Below are 19,627 nucleotides of genomic sequence, written 5' to 3' on the forward strand. Positions count from 1 at the left end.
TCGTAGAAACTTCAAGCTCATTCGATTGGAATTTCAAAGGCCTAGTGCCCTGTTTAATAGTCAAAAGTGATTGGAGGGCAACTAGCCCCCTCCCTACGCCCATCACTCCCCCAAACATATCCAATCAAAATTTTGAGATAGCCATTTTGTTCAGCGTAGTTGATTTCCAGATAGAAAATTTGTTTTTGAGGAGGACACTCCCCAACAACCCTCAGGGCAAGGGTTTTAAGTTATGCCCTGGGGCATTTAAGGTTTTTATAGAAGGTGTTGTCATAGAAACTTCAAAACAGGCTCATTCGATTGGAAATTCAAAGGGCTAGTACCCTTTTTAATAGTCGAAATTGATTTGAGTGCAATTATCCCCCCCTCACGCCCTTCATTCCCCCGAACACATCCAATCAAAATTTTGAGATAGGCATTGTGTTAAGCATAGTTCATTTCCACATAGCAAATATGTTTTTGATGAGGGAACTCATCCAGAACCATCACGGCAAGGGTTTTATGTTCTGGCCTGGGGGCATATAAGGTTTTTATTGAAGGCGTTGTCGTAGAGACTGAATAAAAGGCTCATACGATTGGAAATTCGAAAGGCTAGTACCCTTTTTAATAGTCAAAACTGGTTTGAGTGCAATTAGCGCCCCCCCCCCCTCACGCCCTTTATTCCCCCAAACACATTCAATCAAAATTTTGAGATAGTCATTTTGTTCAGCGTAGTTGATTTCAAGATAGAAAATAAGTTTTTGAGGAGGACACTCCCCCATATCCCTCAGGGCAAGGGTTTTAAGTTATGCCCTGGGGGTATACAAGGTTTTTAAAGAAGGTATTGTCGTAGAAAATTCAATAAAAGCTCATTCGACTGGAAATTCAAAGGGCTAGTGCCCTTTTTAATAGTCGAAAGTGATTGGAGGGCAACTAGCCCCCCACAACCAATCATTCCCCCAAATATATCCAATAAAAATTTTGAGATAGCTATTTTGTTCAGGGCAGTTGATTTCCAGATAGTAAGATATTTTTAAGGAAGACACTCACCCACAACCCTCAGGGAAAGAATTATAAGTTATGCCCTGGGGGCATATAAGGTTTTTATTGAAATATTTGTCGTAGAAACTTGAAAAAGGGCTCATTCGATTTGAAATTCAAATACTAGTACCATTTTTAATAGTCAAAAGTGATTTGAGGGCAACTAACCCCCCTCTCTCGCCGACCTTTTCCCAAAACACATCCAATCAAAATTTTTAGATAGCCATTTGATTCAACGTAGTTAAAAGTTTTGAAAATTAGCTCTTTAAGGATGAAAACCCCTCCCCCTACTGCCCTCAGGGCAGGGGTTGTAAGTTATGCCCTGGGGGCATATAAGGTTTTTATTGAAAGCGTTGTCGTAGAAACTTCAATAGGGCTCATTCAATTGGAAATTGAAAGGGCTAGTGCCTTTTTTAATATTTGAAAGGGATTGGACAGCGACTAACGCCCCTCTCGCGCCCACCATTTTCCCAAATACATCCAATAAAAATTTTGAGATATCCATTTTTTTCAACGTAGTTGAAAGTTCCGGAAATTAGGTCTTTTAGGATGATAACCCCCTCAGAGGCCTCAGTGCAGGGGTTTTAAGTTATGCCCTGGGGGCATATAAAGTTTTATTGACAGCGTTGTCGTAGAAACTTCAAAAGGGCTCATTCAATTGGAAATTGAAAGGGCTAGTGCCTGTTTTAATAGTTGAAAGTGATTGGAGAGCGACTAACGCCCCTCTCACGCCCACCATTTTCCCAAACACATCCATTCAAAATTTTGAGATATCCACTTTGTTCAACGTAGCTGAAAGTTCTGGAAATTAGGTCTTTTAGAATAATAGCCCTCTCAGAGCCCCCAGTGCAAGGGTTGTAAGATATACCCTGGGGGCATATAAGGTTTATATAGAAAGTTGTTGTATATGATTTACAGAATAGATTTTAGTCTTCCTCAAACACAATTTTTATATGTTTCAAAACTAAATTGACTTAAGATTAAATCAAAATGCACTGTGATAATGCTAATCCCCAATAAGGCATCCCAGCAGCATCCCAAAAATGACTGAGGGTATTATGTTCAAACTTTTGGGGCTACTTCTGCTCTTAAAATTTAACCCAATCAAAATAGCGTAAATGTATCCAAGCTATCAAAGAAAGAAACAGATTTTTTTGCGAATGGTATCAAGTTTTTCTTTACAGGTCAACTAGAGGAGTTATGAAACTAAATTAAACAGTACTATATGTGTCCAGATTTTTAAAAGGGTATATGCTGTTAAAAATTGCTGAAAATTTTTCTCCGGCATACAAATAGCAGGCCGAACTATAAAGTCTTAAAAAAACGAAAAGATTTGAAGTATTATTTTCTTTTTCTCTGAAAAGACTATGTCAATACAAAACGAACAGAAATAATTAAAAAAAACTTTCCACAAAATAATTTTTTCAAAGAAAAGTAAAGAACTCCATTAAACAAAAAATGAGCAAAACTAAATCAAATAATCTACCAATTGTGAAAGTACCACAAATCAGCATTGATAAATAAATGAAACCCAAAACAAACAGAAATTACAATAATTAACAAAGTCAAACTCAAAACGAGCAGAAACTAACATAAGGTGGGCGCAAAACCTCTATGCCTTCCCCAGGCCAGAACAAAATTTGCACTTTACTGAAAAAATGCAAATGAATGTGCATTGTCAGTTTAATATACATATACTGATATTTAGTAATCAATTGTTAATATTATTTGATTTATTAAAGTTATAAAGTAAAAACATTTATATTTTTTCAGTAAAGTGCAAATTTTGTTCTGGCCTTGGGAAGGCACAGGGGTTTTGCGCCCAACTTATGTTAATTTCTGCTCGTTTTGAGTTTGACTCATTTTATTATTGTAATTTCTGTTTGTTTCGGGTTTCATTTATTTATCAATGCTGATTTGTGGTAGATTCACGCTCGGTAGATTATTTGATTTTAGTTTTGCTCATTTTTTGTTTAATGGAGTTCTTTACTTTTCTTTGAAAAACGTATTTTGTGGAAGAAGTTTTTTTAATTAATTAAACAAAAAAACAAAACAATTTAACCATTTGACGAGTAGTCGTCCAATGTACCTGATTCAATGGCTCTCCACTCAATATATTTTTCATTGTTTTTTTTCGAAGGGGGGGGGGGATGACTCTAACTTGAGATTTCTTTGGGAAGGATTCCAATCTAAGGCTAGGTTCCTTATAAAAGTAGAAAGGGACTTCAAAACTGTGAAAAGACGCCTTATTTAGTAATCGAAGAAAATGATGCGTGGTTTTTATGGCTGAATAGCCCTGTGCTAGAGCTGTATCTTTTTATTCAGTTTTTTCCCCATACCCTGTAATTTATGTTTCCAGTGCAAGTTTTGGCATGCTTTTTTTTCTGCAGTCGTATAGTTTTAATGTTTCAACGGAAGACGACAATTTTGCTATTGTTCGATTGCTGAGCTTTATCTCTTAACTGAACTTCTTCCTTTTAGATGGAAAAACACAATCGAAAATCGGCAAAGATCGTTGAAATAAGGAATATTTTCTAATTTCGGTAAAACATTGCTGAAATAAGGAACATTTTCATATTTTGGTCCAAAATCGTTGAAATTTGTTACAATTTCTTATTTCGGTCGAAAATCGTTCAAATAAGGAACATTCATATTCCGTAAAAGATCGTTGAAATAAGGAACATTTTCTTATTTCAGTAAAAATTGTTGAAATAAGGAATATTTTCTTATTCTTTATTCAAGTTTAGCTCATTCTCCGAGAAGAATTTCTAGCAATATTATTTTCGTGCCTGTGTGAACGGATAGATCTTTAACTAATGACTACATTGATGGAATCATCTTGTCCTTTCGGTACACAGGATAAACCTTTAGGATTGTCAAAAAACTATATTTTTCAGAGGGAATATGGACCTTATCAATAGTAAATTTTTCATGGTTTCAGGTCGTAATTTGTTCATCCAGCCTTAACTATGTTTTTCATATTTCATCTTGTTTTATATTCTTCAATGTGAATAGTGAAATAAAAGGTTGCACAGCTAGTCCTGATTGAAACATGTTGACTGCTATCGTAGGCTGGCCCTTACCGTGCCAGCGGCAGACATAATATTAGGGCCGTTTTTTCACTCATCAGTGTGCTAATATCTTACATCTTTTGTCAGAAAAAGCTTAAAAGTGAAATCTTTGAACCTTACATCTTTTGTCAGAAAACGCTTAAAAGTGAAATCTTTGAACTAAGATCTTACATCTTTTGTCAGAAAACGCTTAAAAGTGAAATCTTTGAACTAAGATCTTACATCTTTTGTCAGAAAACGCTTAAAAGTGAAATCTTTGAACTAAGATCTTTTATCTTTTGTCAGAAAACGCTTAAAAGTGAAATCTTTGAACTAAGACCTTACATCTTGTGGCGTTCTTTGCAAACGTCTTTCATCATTTTGCTCTGACCAGTGGTCTGAGAACAATGATGAGTATATCATCAACGTTCTCTCTTCATTGTTCTATATTGCAGAAAGATGGCGTCTTTCATGCTTTTTGCTAACATCAGTGAGCTGTAAGGTCTTAGAACAAAGATGAGTTGAAAAAACGATAATAGTTGCAGAAAGATGAAAGATCTTAGATGTAAGATCTTAATGCTAAAAAACGGCCCTATTGTATTTTCCCTTAATGCTCTAAAGTAGCGCATGTCTCAAACTGTTGTTATTACAAACTGGAGTTATTGGGGTTTAGAAGTAAGTAAATGAAATTCCTTTATTTTAGCTTTAGCTTTAATGTTTGATAAGGAAGAAGGTGGCTGTGCCGTTTAAATATATATATATATATATATATATATATATATATATATATATATATATATATATATATATATATTTTTTTTTTTATATATATATATATATATATATATATATATATATATATATATATATATATATATATATATATATATATATATATATATATATATATATATATATATATATATATATATATATATATATATATATATATATATATATATATATATATATATATATATATATATATATATATATATATATATATATATATAAACAAAAAATCGCGAAGAAAAGGAAACGAGGACAATTAACAGCCAGTGAAAAAATTGAAAAATTATGCAAATATTTCGGTCAAGACTTCCGCTTGACCGTCCTCAGTGCAGAATAAAACTGATAAAAATATAAAAACCAAACCTTAAAATAAAAACACGAAACTAAAATTGGACGACCCTTTCCTAGTAACGGTGAAATTGTTACTCTTTCACCGTTACTAGGAAAGGGTCGTCCAATTTTAGTTTCGTGTTTTTATTTTAAGGTTTGGTTTTTATATTTTTATCAGTTTTATTCTGCACTGAGGACGGTCAAGCGGAGGTCTTGACCGAAATATTTGCATAATTTTTCAATTTTTTCACTGGCTGTTAATTGTCCTCGTTTCCTTTCTTCGCGATTTTTTGTTTATCATGATTAGCCAGTGTGGTCTCAGAAATTATATATATATATATATTTATATATATATATATATGGTTTTACCTGGAAGATACCAGGTTTTACCTGGAATATTGTGTCTCTGTTGCTTCTTGCGAGAGGAGTGTTTCTAAACTCAAGCTTCTTAACAGTTATGTCAGATCTACTATGAGCCAAGCTCGACTATCGAGCTTAGCCATGCTATCTATTGAAAACAGTATAGCAAAAAAAATTGATTTTGATGAGGCTATTTCTAAGTTTGCAGAAAACGAAGTTAGAAAGAAGAGGTTCTGAATGAAAACATGGGTTTTAACTACAGTACATTTTGTTAAATTCGTGCAGATATATATATACGTATATATATATATATATATATATATATATATATATATATATATATATATATATATATATATATATATATATATATATATATATATATATATATATATATATATATATATATATATATATATATATATATATATATATATATATATATATATATATATATATATATATATATATATATTTAAACATGTATAGGCCTATGGTAAAATACGAAAGCTAGAGCTATTCTTGTATTTCCTCTTAAAACGTTTATAATAAAAGCCCCTGCCCATTTTAACCTTACTTGATGTAAGCCACGGATGATAATGGTGGTGCTTGATATTGTAATAATAATGTTAATATGTATAAAAATGTTGTATTTTGCTTAAATTTATGTAAGTTATTTGCATTAAAATGTTTACATACCAATGTTATACAGCACGCAATTTAATTTTCCTTTCACTCCTTAATTTAAACACTTCAAATAGCTTTATTTAGTTGTATATTTCCACCATAAACAAATATGACTCAACAATGTTTATTGGGGGGGGGGGGGTGACAAGTTGAAATTCCGCCTCGGGTGTCATAAGACCGAGTAACCAACATCATGTAATTGATTTGCATCAACGAATTGGCTGGGTTTTTAAAGCAGCACCATAAATAATGTAATATAGAGTGATTTCTTAGTGTTTTTGCCGAGGATGACATCTAATTTAGTATTTATAACCTAGTGATTCAAAGCACGATCTGTTATACTTTCGATACAAAAACCAAATTTTTCCTCCACATTCTAATTTAGTCGGAAATTAAGATTCTCTTCAGTCATTCACTACATTAGATTTGCATGACTGAAAATCATCTCTTCGTATCCCTAATTCACTCATTGGATTGCTATTCAATCCCTCGTCCTGTCCATGAGTGGTTAATTGATTTTCTCTTAGAAGTCTCCTTCGAAATATATCAAAATGTTGAAATTCACTCAGTTTTCCGACGCAATTCTAAATATTTCTCAATCATGTTTTCTATGTTTTACCATTGGGAAACTCGTGTATGTTTTCTGAAACAGACAGGAAACAATAAAAATAATAATAATTAAAACTCCCGTTTCTATTCTCAACCGGCTAGAGAATTTAAAAATATTTTTTTTTATTTATTATATACTGAGAAAAAGATTTTTGAGATTCGAACTGCTAGTTAGGTAATTTCCCACCACGCAGGTAGTGCTTAAGGGCTCACTGATTTAAATTGTAAGCAGGACAAAAAAGTAAGAAGAAGAGTTGGGGTATAATACCCAACACCACATGGGTTGGATGACCTGAAAGTAAAGTGAAGTTTAAGATAGATTTTTATTTTTTGTTTTGAGATTTTAGAAAATATTTCCCTTAAGCTTTATTTTCTTTCCAGTTTCTTCTAATTTGGAATTGTCGGGGCAGAAGTGTAGCCAAGGCTCTGCTTTGAAGGGGATTCCGACATCAGAAAATATAATTTTGTGCCAAATTTTCATTCTTCGGTGGAAGGGGTCTTAGGGCCAAATCGCAGAAACTCTGGCATTGACTTCACCACTTCCACAAAAAGCCAGTTAAAAGAGCAATGGAGCAGTTCAAGCTGGAATACAATGTATGTATGTTCTAGAATACGTCCATCAAGCCTAATAAATCTTATGTTATATAAAAATATTCATTACTATTACTTATTGCTGTACACGCAGTTAATTCATAAAGCTTTTTTTTATCTAGGGTTTTAGAAAAAGACCCCAAATAAAGAACTCTGTCTTTGGCCCTAAATGCCGGCCCTCCCTGGGCTGAGACTTGAAGAAGGAATAACTGTGGCACATAAATAAGATTTGCTTTGAACTATGGGCTCGCATTTCAAAGAGGGGGGGGGGAGCTGATAGTCCTCAAAAATCCAAAAAGACGCTTTGATTATAGGAGAGATATTGGAAATTACGGGAGTTTAAAAACAACCTGAGAATTCACAAGGGAGAGAAAACAAGCCCGATGCCCTACACCCTGTGTATTTCCCTGGGACCAACATGAGTTAGGAATCCAATATGGGACATAAAAGTTTATTAGTTTCACAAATAGAGTTAGTTAAATCAGGTTAAATAAAATCACCTGGAATTGAAGGGATTGTATTTACAATATATGCGGATAGTGTCTGCTTGTGTTTTAAGTCATTCGTAATTGTGAATCCTATTTTAAAGTTAATTATTCTATAGCGTAAGATGCATTTTTTAGAGAAATTGCCACGTCCAGCTAATTTACAATAGATCAAATAAGCTAATTAAAAAAAAGGTTTAGTTGAAGGGACAAGCGACCATTGCTGAATCTTTCAGTAAAAATTCTTTCAGCAACTATATTTCTACTCCGAGTTTTTTGTATATTTACCATGAGTTCAAGTTAATCTTCCTACTAAATGGAAGAATAGCAAAGTTTTTTTTTCAATGTATAAAATAGCGACAACTGTTACTTCAGTAACCGTCGGTCGTTCAAGAATTTTCCGCTTGTCTTAGGTTCTATTAAAGATTTAAAAAAATTGCAACTTATTTAGATAGCATAAATTTTTTAACTGAAAGTTGTTTAGTATTTAGATGAGGCCGTTCTAATAAGGAAGTAGTTGCAGCCCTTGATTTAAATATTTATTTTTCCTTAGAGAAAGATAGTTGTGTATCATGTATGGTTCTGAAGAAATTAATAGCAGAATTCTAATTGCATACTATACGACAAAAAGGTGCCGTATCTGTCATAGTGGTATATTCTCATATAGAACCGTTTATTAAAGACAGTAGAAACTCGAATTAAATCCTGTTCCCGTTCCTTCAGAAACTCGAATTAATCTTTTAAATACAGAGGCCCTGGGTGCCTCTGGAGGCACAGGTGGATCTAAGGTCTAAGGACAACTAGCACGAGTGCGTGATTCTTCTTAGGGGGAGGGGGGAGAAGGAATACCAGAAGTTCAAGAAATCTTCTTCATTTATAGATAAATCACTTTTTAGAAAATGTTACCAGACACACACACGGTAAGACGACCCTTGGCGATTCTTTGTCGATTCGATTCATAAACCTTATAGCTAGATATAAAAAAAAACCATATCCAAAAGCATTTCACTATTAATATTCTAAACCGTATCGTATAATCCATTATTATTTGGCAACCATGATGAGCTGTCTAATACAGCCCTTAGAGTTTCGGTGAAGCCCTTTAGAAGTTGCCATATCATTTGCTTGTCCCCATTATATTTAAAAAGTTCTTACTATTAACTGGAGGAGATGATATTCCTGGAGCAGACTAAGAATAAATAGTGTTTTGTATGGGAACGGGGAGCTAGGTCTGTAAATAGAGGATTTTGATGAATCCCATAATTTTAATTCCCGTCACATTATAGTCACATTAGTGGACGATATTGTACACTTCTGCAACACGGGAATTATATATCTTGTTCGTGGTTTTTTGGAGTAGAATAATGTTAAACTATCAATCTTAAGGTTTATGATTGACCAATCAGAGCAAAGCGTAATTTTTTAAACTAGATGAAGACTCGGAATGCTAGCTATCTTATCTTTAAGATGACTCTGACAAAAGATAATAAGAGAGAGTATTAGTTGATCAATTTTTGAATACACTACTGTTAATAAAAGATTTCAAACTAACTTCTCGCCATCTTAATTTTTCCACTTCTGTAGTAGCCTAAAAGCCTTAGGCTAGAATTACACCTCAGCTTTTTAATCGACACTGTGTATGTCATAACTGGGGCATAACAGTCCATTTACATACCAAGATTGCCCGAATTTGTATTTCATATGAGTAATTAGAACAGGAAAAGACTGCTTCATTGCCAGTACGAGTTACATTTGATCGTAAACTTTCAAAGATATTTTGATGATGCACCCAGTTAAAATATGGAGAAATACATCAATGGGAAACGATTCGACGTATCAAACAACATATAATAGCGTATCAAATAACGTATCAAATAACATATAATAATAACGTAAAGCAAGTAATAGATAATAGCTGTGTCTGATCAGAATCCCGATCGAAAGGAATATGAGAAAAATATCTAAACATTTAGAAGTAAGACGGCTTAAGTATACGGAAGAAGGAAGATGCATGGTTCCAGGAGCGATGAAGCTTCCAAAAACGCAAAGAAGAAGACAATGGAAAAGAGCAATTACCTGTCTACCAAGTAAAGTGCTTAATTATCTATCGGGAGTCAAATACCAAAACATACAAGCTCTCCTTCTATCGATTCAAACTTTTAAATGACTTTCTCAATTTAAATAGTTTTAGAAAGCTATTTGATTTGAATACCTCAAAGCAAAGGAACTGCGACGCTATTGACCTTGTTCATTCTCTTACTCTCCTGAACTTTTTGTTTTTCTAAACTTTCTTAGTTACAGATCTGGAGACACAAATATATAAAAAAGAACTTTGATGCTAGACCACTGTTTGATATGTAATACGAAAACTGCAGAGGTAGATTTACGTGACTAAATATAACATGTGTTAATCTATCAGGTAGAATTTACTTTTCAAGTAGATGTGTGTAAACTAACTTGAATCAGGTTTCTTTTCATTCTTGCTTTTTGCATTTTCGTTGAATTTCACATTTCTCTTTTTGGATATTGTGATCTGCCATCATAATATAAATTGGAAGATAATGACAAATGGAAACTCTGTAAAAAATTTGGCAAGGAGAAATACCTCCCATAGAGTCTGTTTAATTGGTTTCTTTGCCAAAAAGAAGGAAACTTGCCACTAACAACATACACTTTGATTTTGCAACGATGGCTCAGAAGTTAACAGTGATGGTGAATAATTTTTTGAACATAGACTACATAACTACACATGCACGTCAAATATCATAAAATAGGAAAAAAACGCTAAAAAAAACGCATTTTTGTAGGACCTTAGGGTTAACCTGCATCAAAACAAATTTCACAATACTTTCTTTTTTTTATAGTGAATCGCGTAAGACAACCAGAGTAGTATGCAACGCTGATAGTTTTGGTAATTATGCATCAAGCTGATTTCAAAACATTTTTTTTATAGCAAATCTCGTGAGTCCTACAACAATGTTGATATGCGAAGTTGATAGTTTCTGTAAATATCGATTTTATACGTTTGAACCTTTTTTTTTGAATATATTGAAAGATCAAATTTAAATAATTCTTTCGGAGAATGCTACACGAGTCAACTAGTTATGAGGGGAATTGATAATGTTCTGAATCGCAATCCATCTGGAGGATTTAATAAATAAGGAGATTACTTAATCTGGCTTCTTCGAACGAGGTGGAATCAAGGAGAAAATATCCTCAGAAAGTAGGATAACATGGATGTAAAGCATGCACTTATTAAAAACTAACATTAGCAGCAATATCAATATGCTTTGAAGAAACTCAGAGTGTTTTTTGTAGGATTGTCGCAGAGACGGGTGCTGCTCCAGCCTGATTTTCCAAAGTTCGTCGCAAACATACTCCAGAAAGTACTGAAAGTTTGTTTTAAGCTAAGAACCTAAATATGAAAGTAAATTGCACTAAATCAAATATAATGACGTTAAATTTCTTGAAATCCACTCCCGCTTTCCTTGACCCTATCCCACCCGAAATGCTTGGGAAACACGTTAAACTCCTTGGTGTCGGAATTTCAAGAAATCTTAAGTGACATGCATGTTTTAAATATTGTTAAACAAGCAAATGTTTCACTATCTATGTTTAAACTTTTAAACAGATTTAATTGCCCTAAATGCATTCTCTCCGCGTTTATTTACAGTTTATCAGGCCGCTATTGGAATATGCACGTCCGGTCTGGCATTTGCATCTTTCAAGCGAACTTAGCGACAAAATTGAGTCGGTCCAAAAGTTTTCGCTCAGGCTCATCTACAAAGAGAGCAAAATTCCATACTCATTTCTCCTTAAATCCGCACGTATTACCACGTTAAAAGAAAGGATATGACAAATTTGTTTGCGTTTTGCTAAATCCGCAAAATCTAATCCTTGTACTGAGGACATCTTTCCCGATTTACACGACCCCATTAAACCCCAACTCCCCCGCTAGCTTCCTTGGCAATTCCAACGTATTCACCCATCCATACCGTTGAGAGGCTCCGGAAAAGTTTTATGCCCTCCATTCTGGAGTGCCATAATAATTACTTATCTAGATCCTACACATAGAATAACTATTAATTCCCGTATTTTTGTTGATGGTGTATGGTTGCAATAATCATACGTAATTTTGTTTTCTCTTTATCTTTGGTCCCTTTTATTTTGCCCTTTTGTGATATTTATTTATGCTACATTCCATTTTTGACCTCTAATTTTAAATCCTTTGACCTTTAATTGTAATTCATTCTTTAATTGTAAATATTTCATTTTGACAGTTACTTTGACTTGATTTTAAGTGTTTTTTTTTATTATACTTGACTTTGAATACGAATTCGGCAATTTTTTTCTTCTTGCCTGTGATTTTGTTTTATTACCCACCCTTTCTGTTTCTGTTTTTGACATTATTCACACAAAGTTCATTTTAGTTCTTGAAGTTGGAATTTTTTTTTGGTGTTAAATTTTATTGGCCGTTTTTATGCTTGATTGTTGTTTCTTTTCTTGCTGTATTATCTGTTTCTTTGTTTTGCTTTTTGTGTTCTTTTAGACATATGAAGCGAATTTGGCTCCATTAGAGCGTGTGATAGCATTTTGAAAATCTTAACGGCGTTGGTTCTCTCAAGGAAAGATCTTAAGTCGTGCTGATGAAACATGACATCTTATCTTTAGCCTAAAAAAACAATTTTTTCTGGTTTTATAAGCTTTATGTGGATACCTATGTTTTTTCCTGCCTGGCATCGGGGCGCATACCAACAGAAAATGCAATGCCATATTATGAGACCTATGAACAAAAAAAAAAATTATCTGTATCTTCAGTAGAGAAGGAAGCAGCCTCACGACTCATGATAAGTAAGTGACCATTTGAATTTGTCTGATATAAAAATAATGTCAGCGTTAAAGCCATTATAAAAGCTGAAATTATAGTAACGGCGTTGGTTCTCTTAATGAAAGATCTCAAGTCTTGCTGATGAAACATGACATAACAAAATGTGGAAAACAATTACAAAACAGCGCTTAGACATAAAAACAAAGCCAGACATAAAAATAAAAAAATCTACAACAAATGCACTGTTTGTTCTTTTTATAAATTTGGAATGAACACAGATTTAGAAAAGCAAAAATCAAAAAACAGAAGTAACGTAAAAGTAAAAGAACAATTAAAAGCTTCACCCTTTACCTCTTCCCATGAAGTTCCCGTTTCTTTTAAATCCTTCCTTATACCCTCTTCCCTCTTCATTTGAGGACAACCGGCTTTTTGTTTGGCCCCGGATGGATAGCCAAAAAGTATAGTTTTTGGCAATCAGTCATCCTTCAACTGTAAAGCGTGACCTAGCTTTCTTAATATTTCCTTCTGTGATGATACATTAAAAAAACAAAAACAAAAAACAATCTCAACTTTCAGTATCTGTAGTTTTTCAGTTTTGAGCTAGATCTGACTACAGATTTGAGTGCTGTTCACGAAGTCTTCAGGGATGATGTGGGGTCACGATTCCTTCCAACTCATGTGTAAGGGCTTTGCACGTATATCACGCATGTATATCACACATATTTGCACGTCGAAGTTTTCCGTCCATTGTTTTCGTGGCCTGCCTCGTGGGAAAAATCCATGAAGAAATCCTTCAAGGGTGATTTTTGTAGCACGGCTTGACTGAATGCGCTTAACCTGGCCTTTTGCATGCACTTATTACTTCTTAACTCTGCTGAGAACGGTTTCAGCAAATTGGAGCTTTTGGCACACTTCCAAATTCCAGGGCTGCCAGCTTTTTGGTCCATGAATGTGTTCCCTGATTATCAAAAAATGTGTTATTTTTAGCTAAAATGTGCCCATCTCGAAATCTCAAAAACTAGAGGTCAACTTTTTTTTTTTTTTACCAGTTGTAGTATTTACCAAAAGACACTTTCTAAACCTCTTTCAAAACGCCCAGTTAACATCAAATATAACTAAAGTGAAAACAAATCCATATAAAATATTCATGCAAAATGAATTAGTGTAAAAGCATGAAACTCATATGAACATGTAAATCCCTTAGCTCAGAGAAAATCCTTTACTTATATTTCTGGCAAAACCTGGATGCTCAAAAAAAGAAAGAAAGAAAAAAAAGAAAAAAAAAAAAGAAGAAAAAGCACTACTTTGGTGGCAATTGACGTTTTCTCTTTTTTTTCCGAAAAACATATCCATTTGGAACTGCTTCGTCTTATTTCGTAAATTTATAAAATATCTCCCTTTTGGCGCTTTTATATCCAAAATTTGGAAAATGTGTCACTTTTTTGCCCTTTTATGTCATTGCGTTACAGCACATGGGAATGTGTTCTTTTAACATAAAATGTGTCGAGTTGGTAACCTTGCCACATTCTTGATGTGGTAAGTGTATTTGATTCTCGTAATTAGATGGAGGTGTCTTATTTCGAATGCTAGAAGCTTTTTTTCCATCTTCGGTTCTAAGTGTTAATTTTTCACATTCATGGATACCTATAGAAATGACTAGGCCGTGAAACAGGCGTAGCTTGAGCTGGAATGAGAGATGGCTATTTTTTCAAAGGTTTGCTTGTTGAAGGCAAATCTAGCAAGCAAAAGTCACCATTGTCCATCAAAGCTGTAATAAGAAGTAGAGGGGAGTAAACTACCAAGATACAGGAGGTGGCCAAACGTTTCAGCCTGTCGTCTGCCGAAAGTGATAACAGGAGCTAGGTATCTTGTTCATTTCTTGTATTCACTGTATCTGCGGTCTTGATGGTACTGATCTTCATACCAAATGCATTGGTGGCGTCTTAAGGCTTATCTGAGCATGCCTGTGGTTCCTGCAAAGACGTGGCTAGCACATTTATATAATCAGTGCGAGTAAGATTATCTATCAGGAAAAGCTTTGGTGGCCTCTACAGCCTTCAGTCTAGTAATAGGCCACGGATTTCTCACAAACAAAGGATATAAATTCCTCACAGATCGCTGTCCTCAAGATAACTTGAAATAAATTTATAACAGGGCAATTTTTTGAAATTTAGATATCACCGTAAAACGAGCTTCTGAAGAATTAGATGGCTTCTACATATTCCCCTTAACCTTACTCAGAAAAGGTTTGAGTAGCTTTGCTCCTCTTGCTGGAACTGAACAATAAGCAAGAATTATGTGCACCCTCTTGCAAATGTCTATGGTATACCGAAAGACTTACCCTGCCTGCGTCGAGAATATATTGTACACTGCTGGACGGAAGTCCCACCCTGCTAACAAGTTTAGCTGGACGCGTACTCAGGTGTTCTTAAGGAATATGAACTACTTTTACTAACTACATTGATGCTTGACATGTTCCCAGACTTCCCAAAGTGTTCTATTCATTTCTGTGCTCTACTCTCAGAGATGGTTTCTCATGTTCAAACATGTGCATGAAATCATGTATGATGAAATCTATCCTATCTTGAACAATCCTTTCTTGCGGTATGCTTGACACAGTGTACCTTTTTCTGAAATTCCAATTAGGGATTATTCATTTTAATAGATATTGGTTCTACATTGGTATGCGAAATAAAAATTACAAAGAACTGAATAAAAGAAGTGCACAAAAGGTGAGCTGAGGCTGTCTTTTTAGGATCACTCATTCTGCATTAATGTTTATGTTTTGTATCCTTCTGTGTCTTGTCATGTATAAACCTCTTGTCTATTTTTTAAGAAAGATATATCATCACTTACCACCGAAGAATGAAACAGTGAAATCAGCTTCCCTTTTTGTCTGAAATAGTCTGATTTGAATGAGATAAGATCCTGAAAAACGGAGAGTTTTGAAGGAAAAGCTACGGAGTTTCTATTTGACTGTAAATTATTTCGAAGGGAAATTACAAGGGGTAAATCAATTAATCTGCATTGGTGGAACACAAGATACAAAGATAATTGAGTTTCAAGAAATGAGTAAGGGATACCAAGAGAAGCTTTCCAGTCATGCAAAGTTAATTCTATGAGTATCTGATAAGAAAATTTAACTTTCGGTTTGCCTAGTTTATTCTTTTTTTTTAGGATATTTTGATGAATTCTATAGTTACTTTGAGCGTTTTAGGATACAGAATTTTAGGGCAAGATCCGTCAAAATTTCTTTTTAATGGAACAATGGATTTTGACAATTTTTTAAGTAGTTCTTGCCCTGCTTAACACACCGAAGATCTTAACCTACAATTTGGGGAGGATAAAAATAAGTGGAATCCTTGTTTCTCGCTTCAAGTTTTGTTCGGGACAAAATGTGAGTGGAAGTTTTCATGGTGCTAAGATGCAGTAGACTTTCGTGCTCCAATGGGTGCGGTTCTGGGTCAAAAGGAAAACGATTTCATGCAAAGAGGGATTCCATAGGTACTTTGGAATCTTTTAGTCATTAAAACAAAGTTGGGAACTTCTCAGTGTAGAAGTCTAAAAATATCTTCATCAGAAGCGACGCTCTAATATTGGCTCTAGTAAAGAGCCATAAGGCTTCAATCCATCATTTAGTTTTTTTCTATAGCCACTTCACATAGAAGGGGTGGCATAGAAACTTCTGGGGGGACTCATTAATATGAAAATCGAAAGTTCTAGTTCTCCTTTAAAAGTCAAAAGTAATTAAAGAAAATATCCCACCTCCCGCACCCTTTTCAACAGTGCTCTCCACAAAGACATCCGATCAAAATGTTCATATAGTCAGTTACATAGTCAATATGCAGGAACGACTTAGCAAATTGACCAAGACTGTACAGACAAGCTTATTGTTAAGTCAGAATAACAGAAGACCTGGTATGATCCTAACCGGAAGCCGATAGAGTTTGAAGTGGGAGAGGAAGTGCTGCTTCTATTACCCGTGGAAACAGCAAACTTAAGGAAAAGTGGGAAGGTCCGTTCAAGATCCTAAAGAAAGCCGGGAGGGTGGAGTGTAGACGTGGCAGAATTTCCCAAGGGGAAAAAGAAGTCGAAACTTTCCCACGTAAACACTCTTAGAAAGTACCACAGGGCCAATCCAAACGAAATCTATTTATTCAAGCAGACACCTATGGGGACATAGGTATGGAAGAGAGGACGGACTATAAGAGTGCAGGAAATGATGGACACTTCGAAGAAGCCATCCAGACAACCATGAATGGAATTTTACCAGAAAAGTCACGACCAGAAAAAACAATTAGCTAGAGTCTTGAGAAGATACAGAACGACCCTCTCGGACAGACCTGCGATAACCGACCTCGTAATGCATGAGATCGATACCGGCACGAACCTATAGGTGTGGAAGAAACCCTGCTGAGTTCCAGCAATATAACAACACCTGGTAGAAACCGAAATGGCTAACCTTCTAGAAGAAGCATAAGAGCACCGGAGAATGATTGTGCATCAACGATAGTGCTGGTACCAAAGCCAGATGGGATGGTGCGGTTTTGTGCCGACTATTGGGAGCTCAATAGAATTTCAAGGCAGAATTGTTACCCACTACCTCAAACCTTGATCCTTGAGGAATGGGAATGACTAAGTTTATCAGTAGGCTGGACTTAACTCGAGGATACTAGAAGATAAGAATGCATCCAATAGGGTACACAAGACAGAATTTGCGATGCCAAATGGTCTATATAAACTTCTCGTAATTCCATTTTGGATTTAAGGAGCAATTAGATGGTTCCAAAAGCTCATGGATCTTGTTCTCTGAGATTTGAAGCTTTGTTGCTGCTACATTGATCACATTGCCATCTTCAGTGATACTTTTGAGGATCGCCTGCGGCCCATCGAAATGGTGCAACGGAGATTGCGGCCGGCAGGGCTGACAGCCAGTCCAAGGAAGTGCAAGTTCAGCGATACAGAAGCGGATTTATTGGTGCATACAGTTTGAAATAGTGTCGTTAAAACATCGATGAGCAAGGTCCAGGAAATTTTCAATTATCCAAGACCCATCTCGAAAAAGGATGTTCGAGCGTTTTAGGGACTAGTTAGATACTATGACCGCTTTATCCGAAATTTCGTAACTTTGGCTGAACAACTCCTTCAGATGACGGAAAAGAAGACCATAGTGGTTGTCGAATCAGTGAAGTTGCTCAACGCAAACCAGTGTTCGAGTCCCCGAAGGAGGCTTCGCCTTCACCTATGGCTTTGAGAAATCCAAACTATAACGAACCCTTCATACTACAAACAGACCCGAGCGTTATAGGACTGGGGGCAGTCCTGAACCAATAAACTGATAGAGAGGAATATCCTATGGGCTTCATCAGCAGGAAACTGACACTTTCTAGGAGTCAGTACTCTACGATCAAGGTTTTTTTTTGTCGGAACTGACCATGATCCATTACGGGGACTCTATGTGATTCAAACCAGAACTAAAAATTAGTTCGGTAGATTTTCATCCTACAAGGATACGATCTCACCATTAGTAGCCCCCCCCCCCAGGGGTTGCAAATACCAACGCTGATACCCTGTCAAGATATCGGGAGTAGGCATCCCCTCATCGTTTTGTCAATATTGTATATAAATTTTTAGTTGTAGGATCCTGAAAGAATCGTGGTCGCAGAGAATATAGATATGCCACAGCACCTGAATGGTTCACCTAACAGTGAAGTAAGCTGGTTGCAAATATCAGACGGGATGCTGCAATAATACATAGAACTGGCTGTATTTGACGCAAAATACGCATTGGATAAGCATGGAATCTTAATCAACTTCCGCAAATGGTCGTGCCTTTGGGATTTTTCCGTGAGTGCTCAATCATGAAGTGGCACATCAGACAAGATGTTGTTACTATTGTCAGGCAGTCCGGTTGAGACAGGGTCAGTCTATGGTTTTACGTGTGTATTAGGGTTAAGCCAAAGTAGTCCCTCCCCTGTAGGGAAAGTGGCGCTACCTCTTTTCTCATAACAAATGAGACCTCAAAGGACTGCAAAACATATACGGGGTATGCTAGAGCCAACTGAACCTACTAACCCCGCTTGTAGACATATTACGTTTTGAAATATCCCGAACATCTGGACAGATAATGAGAGTTCTATAAAAGGTGGTTATGTAAAAAAAAAAAAAACAGTTGCTATACCTTGAATTCTTAGTTTTCGAAAGTTTCTTGGCGTTATTCCGACAACAGGCATACCGCAGTGATTTGACATGGTTGCTGTACGTGTTGTCGATGATGCAGCACAATGAATCCGATGAGCCCCGGCCATGTGGACATATAAAGAGAGCACGATGTAGTCATTACAGCCTTGATTGAGGGTATAAGATATGGAAAAAAGACCATTACAGTATAACGAAGATTTAGTAGAACGAAGATTGAACTGTGAACTCATATGTCTAGCCAAAGAAGTTTCGGTATGGATTTTATTGTATCGTTGGAAGAGGTTAGTAATATAAGTATTTTCTTTGTATGCTTAGTGAAGGGGAATGTTTTTCCTACAGTTTTGCTTTATCAAAGCAAATTTACAATCCCTTTAGTTACCGAATTGCTGGTGATTATATGACATATACAATGAAAATTTTAGAAAGTTACGTTTGAAATTTCTCAGAAAATTGGGTTGAAACTTGCAGGAAATGTTGAGGCTTTTAAGCTTATACTTTCAGAAAATGTTGAGGGGGATGTTACGGTAAATTGAAAGACACCAGGTACATCTAGGTTGTCAAAAGGGCGTATCTAGGCGTATCTATATTGATCTCAGGAACGGCTACTTGTATGAAGTTGAAACTTCCAGGGAATGTCAAGGTGGAGGTTAGACTAATTCAAAAGACACTGTATG

The 19,627-nt window shown here is 35.4% G+C and overlaps 1 long non-coding RNA gene across 11 annotated transcripts in view; it reads left to right on the top strand.

Annotated features, from left to right (window-relative positions):
* Positions 1 to 19,627, top strand: part of LOC148944516 (uncharacterized) — a 368,975-nt gene that overhangs the window by 20,892 nt on the left and 328,456 nt on the right. For 6 of the 11 annotated variants that reach the window (XR_016142850.1, XR_016142851.1, XR_016142845.1 and 3 more), the window contains 2 exons: positions 7,230 to 7,442; positions 10,789 to 11,972. This is a non-coding gene — a long non-coding RNA (uncharacterized LOC148944516). Of the gene's footprint in view, positions 1 to 7,229; positions 7,443 to 10,788; positions 11,973 to 12,473; positions 12,776 to 19,627 lie in introns of those variants that run through there. The other 5 variants (XR_016142852.1, XR_016142848.1, XR_016142849.1 and 2 more) reach the window with 2 other exon arrangements.

Source organism: Artemia sp. Qi Xiang Cuo, chromosome 14 (assembly GCF_049724085.1).
Source record: "Artemia sp. Qi Xiang Cuo chromosome 14, ASM4972408v1, whole genome shotgun sequence".
Lineage (NCBI taxonomy): Eukaryota > Metazoa > Arthropoda > Branchiopoda > Anostraca > Artemiidae > Artemia > Artemia sp. Qi Xiang Cuo.